Below are 9,262 nucleotides of genomic sequence, written 5' to 3'. Positions count from 1 at the left end.
CATCACTATCGCCATTGCACGCAGACGAACGAACGGGCGATAATTTCGTCATCAGAAACCATACCGCAGCCAGCGTTGTTATAATTTCACAGCCAGTGATTAAGTCATTAACATTCATATCTGACCACTCTGGAATGTTTGAAGATGCTTCAGCGAACTCCGATCGGTCGCCTTTGTCACTAGTTTTATTCAACGGGCAAACTGCACCAGCGGACTGACAAGTGGCTGGTCATAGATTGTTTTTTCACTCTGACGGAGTTGAATTTCCAACACCAAACTCAGTAACGATGTTTTTCAACAATTCCTTTTTACCCATCCTGTACAGTTTTCTTTTCCTTTCGGGATCTGCATTTTTATACGTGTTGAGGCAATGTTACTAACTGATTAGTGGCTCGTTACTCTTCCTGAAGCAGCCACTCTCCCTAGGACGGAATCTATGTACCCCCGTGTGTTTGTGTCTAGAGTAAAGCTGTGTTCAAGTAAGAAACCGTTCTCCAAACGTTTCCATAGCGTTTATCTCAGCGGGCTGTGAGTACCAGGCCGTATTTACCAAGCTGGATGTGGGTACTCGCCTAGTACCACATCTAGGCTGACCGGCTCATCCGCCTTCGTACTAAGTCCACGAGTCGGATTCGATACTTGACAGGCTCGCCTCCCCGTATCCCGGAAGCGGCGCTGCAATGCGTTTCAGCTATCCAGACAGTTTTTCCGTTCTATACAGCGTATCTAACTTTTTGTTCATGGGTATTATCACCTTCTTTGTCCGCCTCGATAGCTGAGTGGTGCCGGAATGGTAGCTCAGCGTGTTCGGTCAGAGAGTTAGCCGCCCTCTCTAATAAAAACTGAGTTAATGGAATGACGATGAACTTGGAAAATTGGAAATTTGTGACAAGGACTATGGGACCAAACAGCTGAGGTCATCGGTCCCTAGGCTTACACACTACTTATCTAACCTAAACTGACTTACGCTAAGGACAACACACACACCCGTGCCCGAGGGAGGACTCGAACCTCCGACGAAGGCAGCCGCGCGAACCGTAACAATGTGCCCTACACCGCATGGCTACCCCGCGCGGCGATGATGAACTTGAACAAGCGTCATGGGACGTCTGTCCCTAACAAATAGAACGAATACAATGAGATATGAGAGGAAAACGAATGGTCGGCGCGACGGAATGCTGTGCTAAGGGGCCCAGATTCGATCCCCAGCTGGGTCGGAGATTTTCTCCTCTCAGGGACAGAGTGTTGTGTTATCTTCATCATCATCGTCTCATCCCCATCGACGCGTAAGTCGCCGAAGTGGCGTCAACTCAAAAGTCTTGCACCAGGCGACCGGTCTACCCGAAGGGAGGCCCTACCCACACATTTTCATGATCTTCTTTCTCTCTGATGCCATTTTCGCGGCAAACGAAAGCGATAAACCGATGTACAACTCAATGTTAAATTGATAACTGACACCTCGAGAGGAACTGTGTACGGCACGGGGCTGAATTTAAATTTAATTATTGTCGTCGTCGATTGTTGCCATTATTATCTCCCGAGTATCCAATACACTGCAGTTACTGCACTTCAAAAAAGTCGACTTGACTGAATCGAAAATCCAGATTAATGAGGACAGAATAAACGAGCTTCGATCGTATCTGAACAATGAAAACTCCTCCCGAACAGGCCATCAAGCCCCAACGGTACCGACCGGCCGCCGTGTCATCTTCAGCCTATAGGCGTCACTGGATGCGGATATGGAGGGGCATGTGGTCAGCACACCACTCTCCCGGCCGTATGTCAGTTTACGAGACCGGAGCCGCTACTTGTCAATCAAGCAGCTCCTCGGTTTGCCTCACAAGGGCTGAGTGCACCCCGCTTACCAACAGCGCTCAGCAGACCGGATGGTCATCCATCCAAGTGCTAGCCCAGCCCGACAGCGCTGAACTTCGGTGATCTGACGGGAACCGGTGTTACCACTGCGGCAAGGCCGTTGGCATCTGAATCAATCGTAGCCGCAATAACGAGAAGATGCGCAGCTAGGTTGCCACATATTTGTAACGGACTCTAGTGTCCGAACGTTCCCACACAATACAAGAGGAAGAAGGCTATTGAATGCTAACGAGCCGCATATACACGGGAGTGCAAAACGCAAGACCGGAAATAACTGTCGCATGATGTGTCACGACCAAATAACATTGTTCGATGAAACTTGGACCATACGTAGAAAGAGCGGCTACAATACAGTATAGAAGGTAACTGAGGGAAATGCACAATGAGACGAACAGCTATGGCACTTTTATTCAAAGACAATAATTACACAGAAGTCATCCTGATTCATGATGGTCCCTCCACATTACAGATGGTGAGACATGGTTCTTAATAGCATTTGGGTTCGCCACTCACGGCAACGTGATTCCATGCCGGCCACGAGGTTGGTAACGAATTATTGTGGTAGGGCGTTCAATTCCACCACCAGCGCCGTTTAAGTCTGATGGTCATCCATGTATGTGGACGTGTTGCAATACGTCTTACCAATGCATCCCACACGTTGTCGGTGAGATCTAAGTTGGGGGAAAGGGCAGTCCATGCCATTCCATTCACCGAATATTCTCTCGTTCCAACAGCTACTTCACCTGCGCTGTTTGATGCAGTCGCGCGTTGTCGTTCATAAAAATGAAGTCATGGCTGAATGCATCTCTGAAAAGGCGCATATCGGGAGGGAATACAGTATCACAATAACGTTGACCGGTGAACGTACCGCTTCCAAAGGTTTGGAGGTGAGTACACCCACGCAACGTTATGGCTCCCCACATCGTAACACCCCAGCTACCAAAATGATCATGTTTGATAATGTTCCAGCGTACATTATGTGCTCCCACCTCTCGTGATATGAGAACACGTCCATTTGAGACAGTGCGTTGTGGAGAAGTATTTCAGCACTTCCACATGCACCAGTGACCATCCAGCAATTGTGAACGGGCCTGTTGGAGGAATGGAAAGCCCTACTACCAGGCTCGACGAAAGGTGGGTGGGAAGGGGATGGGGGTGGGGGGGGGGGGTCAGGGTTGGAAAAGCTCCTGGATCCAAGCCTCATGGGGGTCCCCAAGTCTCTCAAGGGTTCAGATCCCCAAGTGTGCTAAATTGGCAAAACTCGGACTGCTTTTGTAAAATAATACTTTTATCATATTACGAGCATTATCCCAACAACAGCATAACCAATCGAGCTCTTCCTTCCCATTACAATTTTACGAGTCATACAGGCCAATTGCATACAGTTCTGTTTCGTGTTTAATCTTGAACGCACAATATTTTCTTTAGACATCATGCACTAAAACCATCTTGTGATTGGTTCTAATATGCGCTTTCCAAAATATTTCCCCCTCAAATGTACATGGCAATAGCTGCGAAACGTCGTTGTAATTTGATAGGTTTGCCGGCATTCAAAGATAAGGCACTTCTGATTACATCACATGATGGTTTTACGTGAAAAACGAGTATACAGAAAATATTTTGGATTCATGAGCAAACACAATATGAAACATTTCTATTTGTGTACAGTTGTCCTGGAAGGATCGGAAAAGTGAAGAAATGAAATGACTTAAAAGACGTACATTGGTCATGCTGATGCTCGGAAATAAGGAGTTAATCTTCTTTTGTTCGTCCGTAGAATACCAGCTTACATGGGTACTCTCATTTGACCTTTTCTTTCGTTCATCAACCTTCTGATTAGTTTGATACGGTCTGTCATGGATTCCTCTCCTGTGCCAACTTTTTCATCTCAGAGTAGCAGTCTCAACATTCGTCCTTGATTATGTGCTGGATGTATTCCAATCTCTGTCTTCCTCTATAGTTTTTATCCTCTGCAGTTTCTTCTAGTACCATGGAAGTTATTCCCTCATGTTTTCAGACATGTCCTATCATCTTGTCCCTTCTTCTTGCCAGTGTTTTCCATATATTCCGTTCCTCGCCAATTCACCAGAGAACCTCCTCCTTCATTACATTATCAGTCGAACTAATTTTTAACATTCTTCTGTAGCATTACATGTCGAATGCTTCGATTCTGTTCTGTTCCGGTTCTCTCACAGTCAACGTTTCACTACCATACAATGCTGTGCTCTAAACGCACATTGTCAGAAATTTCTTCTTCAAATTAACGCCTAGGTTCGATAGTACGTAGTAGATTTCTCTTGGCCACGAATACCCTTTTCTCAGTGCTAGTCTGCTTTTTATGCTCTCCTTGCTTCGTCCATCATTGGTTATTTTACAATCTAGGTATCATAATTCCTTAACTTCGTCTACTCTGCGATCCCCAAACCTAATGTTAAGTTTCTCGCTGTTCTCATTTCTGCTCCACCTTATTATTTTCGTCTTTCTTCTGTTAACTCTAAATCCATATTCTGTACTCTTTAGGTTGTTCATTCCAATCAATAGTTCCTATACTGTAGCTGTTCTTTCTACGTATGGTCCAAGTTTCATCGAACAATGTTACTTGGTTGTGACACGTCATGCGACAACTACTTCCGTTCTTTAGTTTTGCACACCAGTGTACATACCGCTCCTGAGCGCTCAGTCGCCGTCTTCCTCTTATACTGTGTGTGAACATTGGACAGTACTATCCGTTGCAACTATGTGGCAACCTAGCCGCGCATGTATTCGCTATTTGGGATACCATTAATTCGGATGCAATCGAATCGCGCTTGAACGGTTCTCGTTAATCTGGATTTTCGGTTGAGTCTCCGCTTTCCTCTCTCTCTCTCTCTCTCTCTCTCTCTCTCTCTCTCTCTCTCTCTCCTCCCACTGCCACTTACTCCTCTCTCTTTCACCATCACTGTTTCTCTGCTACTGCCTTTCAGCAGCGAATATGTTCGCATACTAAAATTTTTGGTGAGAAAGGCAGAATGACGATTGAGGCAGCTGGTACCTCTTTTCTGTCTGACTTTTACAGAGAGAGGTATTCGCCCTTTTGTGCTGTGGCAGCTTACATAAAACGATTTCTATAGATTAGTAAAGTTTTCTCAGTTTATTTATATACTTTGACGCCTTTGTATACTGTGAAACATATAAACAACAAATAACTGCGCATAATATGTGGTTAACAGAAATCGTTTGCTTTCCGTTTTACTCAATGCTTTGCTCATCGATCGCAATTTGTCGAAAATTACTTGCATCATAAAAGAGTAAAAATTCTATTAGAAATATTTTACTGAATCTGTAGTCTTCCCGGTTACACAAAATTTCTGGCAGTGATTTTAAGTTCTTTATAGGTATGTTAAAACTCTTTCTAGCCCGTTTTATTTTTTGTCATTGCAGCACCACATCGGGCGTATTTGTAAAGGCGTGAAGTGCTAAGCATACAGAGACAGTGTGTCATAAAGTTTCATTGTTATAACCCTAGAACTCTTACCATGTGTCAACAACAGTTAAAACCACATTTACGCCTTAGGCTGGATATTACATGCATATTTTACTGCATAAGTTCGAACATTTGAAATTCTGAATCTTGATAACGGATAATGATACTCCAGAAAGTTTCCCGAGAATATCATCTTAAGAAAATATGGTAAATCTTTCGACGATCTATCATGAACAGAAATTATAGAAGTGGACATCTCCCCAACTGGTACTTTTCTTACCCAAAAATCTCGCTTTTTCGGGATTTTCTCAGAAATCGCTTAGTAGGAAATTGTGACTTTAATAGCTACCTAAGGTCTATCGTAGGCCACACCTAAGTCAAACGAGCCAAACGATTTTCTTGATTTGCCTGGGTTGGAGAAAGTGTGTAATGTTTAAATTTTGACCCTCTACTGTAGGATAGCTACAGTGTGGTAATTCTTCAGATAGGTATACAAGTGGTCGCTAGGCAGGAGACTATCCAAAACAGTTGACGCCATATCTCTGTAAACAACAGAACCCGGGACAAACCCCACGGCTTTTTGCAACATATTGGTACCATATACTGTCGTCCATGGACCTGTTGCATTTGTGAAGATATGCTCAGCGTTTAATAAGGAATTATATTTATTCTATATTTCATCCCAATGAATATTTTTTGTGCATCTCCAATATTCCCGGATTGCATTAAGTTTAAGTCATGTCAAACCTTCTTTAAAAAAACAATAAAATTGGTTTGCTTTATTTGGAATTGGTGTCCAGTTACAGATCTTGCCCCGAGCTCAGTCCTGGCTCTCAGTGTTCATGCCTACTACATTACCAACCCTGTGGCCGGCATGGAAGCACTTTGCAGAGCACGCATTGCCTTTCGTGGTGATCGCACACTGTATTATGAACCATGTCCCCCCTTTGTACTGTCCAGTGGACCACCATGAATCGCGCGGGGTATCCGTTTGGTCTCAGGCGCCTTGCCACGGTTCGCGCGGCTCACCCCGTCGGAGACTCGAGTCCTCCCTCGGGCATGGATGTGTGTGTGTGTGTGTGTGTGTTGTCCTTAGCGTAAGTTAGTTTAAGTTAGATTAAGTAGTGTGTAAACCTAGGGACTGATGACCGCTGGATTTTGGTCCCATAGGAAATTACCACAAATTTTTTTACCACCATGAATCTCAGAGACTTCAGTGTAATCATTGTCTTTGAATAAGTCATTTCTGTTCGTCTCATTGAGCATTTCCTCCAGTTATCTTCTCTATTACACTGTAGCAGTTTTTTCTATGTATGACCCCAATTTTCGTCGAGCTTTGTTACTTGGCAGTAACACATGCGAAGGTTCCTTTCGTCCTTCTGTTTCACACACTAGCGAACGTACAGACTGTTTCAAAATCTTTCCATCAAGCGTCTCTAAGTGATAGATTACGTCATTTGGAACAAATTTTCTTAAAGGCAAAGTGTTGGCTGACGCTTTCCGATGGCGCTAGGCGTCTTTTGCTAGCGGTTACGCCCCATAGAGGTCGCAGACCCGAGACACTCTGTAGTGTGCATGGGCAACGTGGGTAGCCTATAACCCGGTCATGTGTTGAGCGTGGAAGGGGTTGGGCAGAAATCCTGATTCGCTTCCAAACTAGATTTCTCCGCTCAGAAACGCTCATTCATAATGGTTCTTGTTGAAAATCACTCTCTCAATTTACTGAGGTTGGTAGTATGCATTACAGAACACCTGGTTAGTAGACCCTTGTAACTCTGTGAAATATCGTTGTGTGAGAGCTAGAGCTGGCGAACTCAGTTAACAGATGCCTAGCAACACCCTCATCATTGTTTGACAAAAGTTGTTCTACACGACGTGACCTATCACTCATATCATCCCTTGCGTATAAATGGCAGTCAAATGAAAACGAGACATATGTAAAAAAGTGAGTGAACTGTTTGTTGTTTCAAAAGTAATCGCCATAACAATACATTTATCCCTCTGTGAAACAAGGTCAGTACCTTCATGGAAAAAGGTTTGCGGTTACCTTCGGATGCATGATTGAACCCAGCCGTGCAATTCGTCGTCCGTAAACAAATGGACAGCCTCGAATGTATTTCTTGAGGTTTCAAAAAAATATGGAAATCGCATGGGGAGATGCCGCAACTGTATGAAGGATGTGTGCTGGCCCACATGTTGGTAAGGCTGTTTTGAGCATGCTCTAGATTTAGAAGCTTCGCTGGGAAGCCCTTTTGCATCCTCCACTCAGTCCCATTTCTCCCAATGCGATTTCAGTATTTTTGGAGCCCTAAAAAAGATAGTCGTGGCCGTCGATTTGCTTCCGTCGAAGAGGTACACGCCAGGATGCAATCCATAGGCAATCGAAAACATTTTTCATGAAGCCACTGACCGTCCTGTCTTGGAGTGTTACGGTGATTACTTTTTGCATACTTAAAACTTCACTCACTTTTTACATCTGTCTCTTCTTCATATGACTACCCCTTATACTCTCGCCTGACATAAAATTAGTGATCCCAGTGCGGACGCACAGATGAATCCTTAAACCTCTTTAGATGGCACAGCGATCGTGTCACGTGCTCAACAGCGCGAGCACTGGCTGTACGTGAGCATAAGCCAGCAGTTGTCAGTGAGACGTAAGTAAACTCAAGGGCGTGACAAAGTGTCAACAAGAGGCTATCGTGTCTGTCTCTGCCCATAACCATACCGTGGGTGATGTTGCTGGATTTGTTGGTGTTTCGCGGCGGACTATTCACCGGGTCTACAAGCAGTTGTGTAATACACGTGGCCATGAAACACATCAGAATTGTGGTCGCAAAAAGATCCTGAGTGTTAGGGACCGAAGGCGTCTTCGACGGCTTGTGAATCAAAATCACTTCCAGACACGACAGTAATCGTTACAGGCAGTGAATGAAAATCCATCCCCACCTGTTAGCGAGAGAAGACTGCGACGGAAAATGCGTGCAATCAACATTTGGAGTCAGTCACCTTGCAAGAAGCCACTGTTCACACAAGCACATGAAGCTGCTCGTCTTGAATGGGATTGAAATGATCGAGAGTGGACCGTAGCTGAATGGCTGAAAATAATGTGGTCTCAAGAATCACGTCTTTGCGTGACACATGTCGTCGAGTGCACCGAGGGTTAGACGAAGCATTTCATCCTGAATGTGTGCAGTGTCAGGTTCAAGAAGGAGATTGGTCTGTGGTGTACTGGGCCTGTTTTTCTTGTCATGAATCGCTACCGCCTGCTGAGGTTACCATTAACCTGTACTGACATGTTTACTTAAGGGGGGTAGGACGTCAAACGGGCCGACTAGGAGCTGGAGAGGCACCACAGGACATTTTAATTTCCACTGTCTATACTTTTACAAGTAAATTCATAAAACTTTGTCAGCATGACCAGGAAGGATTCAGGATTCACACTCGTAGCAGCGGAAGTTCAAAAACATAACAAAATAATTTTTTTACATGTGAAATTTCATCATTTTTTCACTTACTATTGGCTGCATTGGTTGCTATAGGTACACTTTTCTTCATAAGTAAGAGAGACTGTTCGATGAATTTTGCACAGCATACAAACCATACTTACAGGTGTCTGAAACTCTAGAATCTTTTTATGAAAAAAAGAATGAGATGTTACGTTTTAAATTTTATGTTTAGAAAAAATCAAATTTTGTAGTTAATTATCTCAATTTTTACCACAGTTTTTAATACACCTGTAAGTATGGTTTGTCCTCTGTGCAAAATTCATCAAAGAATCTCTCTCACTTGTGAAGAAAAATGTACCTATAGCAACAAATGCAGCCAATAGTAAGCGAAAAAACGATGAAATTTCACATGTAAAAAAATTTGTTATGTTTTTGAACTTCCACTGCTATGAGTGTGAATCCCGAATCCTTCCTGGTC

The 9,262-nt window shown here is 43.9% G+C and overlaps 1 pseudogene; it reads right to left on the bottom strand.

Annotated features, from left to right (window-relative positions):
- Positions 1-1,862: 1,862 nt before the first annotated feature.
- Positions 1,863-1,980, bottom strand: LOC124614131 (annotated as a pseudogene).
- Between the last annotated feature and the right edge of the window lie 7,282 nt (positions 1,981-9,262).

The sequence above is a fragment of the Schistocerca americana genome, chromosome 4 (assembly GCF_021461395.2).
Source record: "Schistocerca americana isolate TAMUIC-IGC-003095 chromosome 4, iqSchAmer2.1, whole genome shotgun sequence".
Classification (NCBI taxonomy): domain Eukaryota; kingdom Metazoa; phylum Arthropoda; class Insecta; order Orthoptera; family Acrididae; genus Schistocerca; species Schistocerca americana.
Note: the sequence above shows the minus strand (reverse complement) of the source record. Positions and strands in the feature narration are given on the sequence as shown.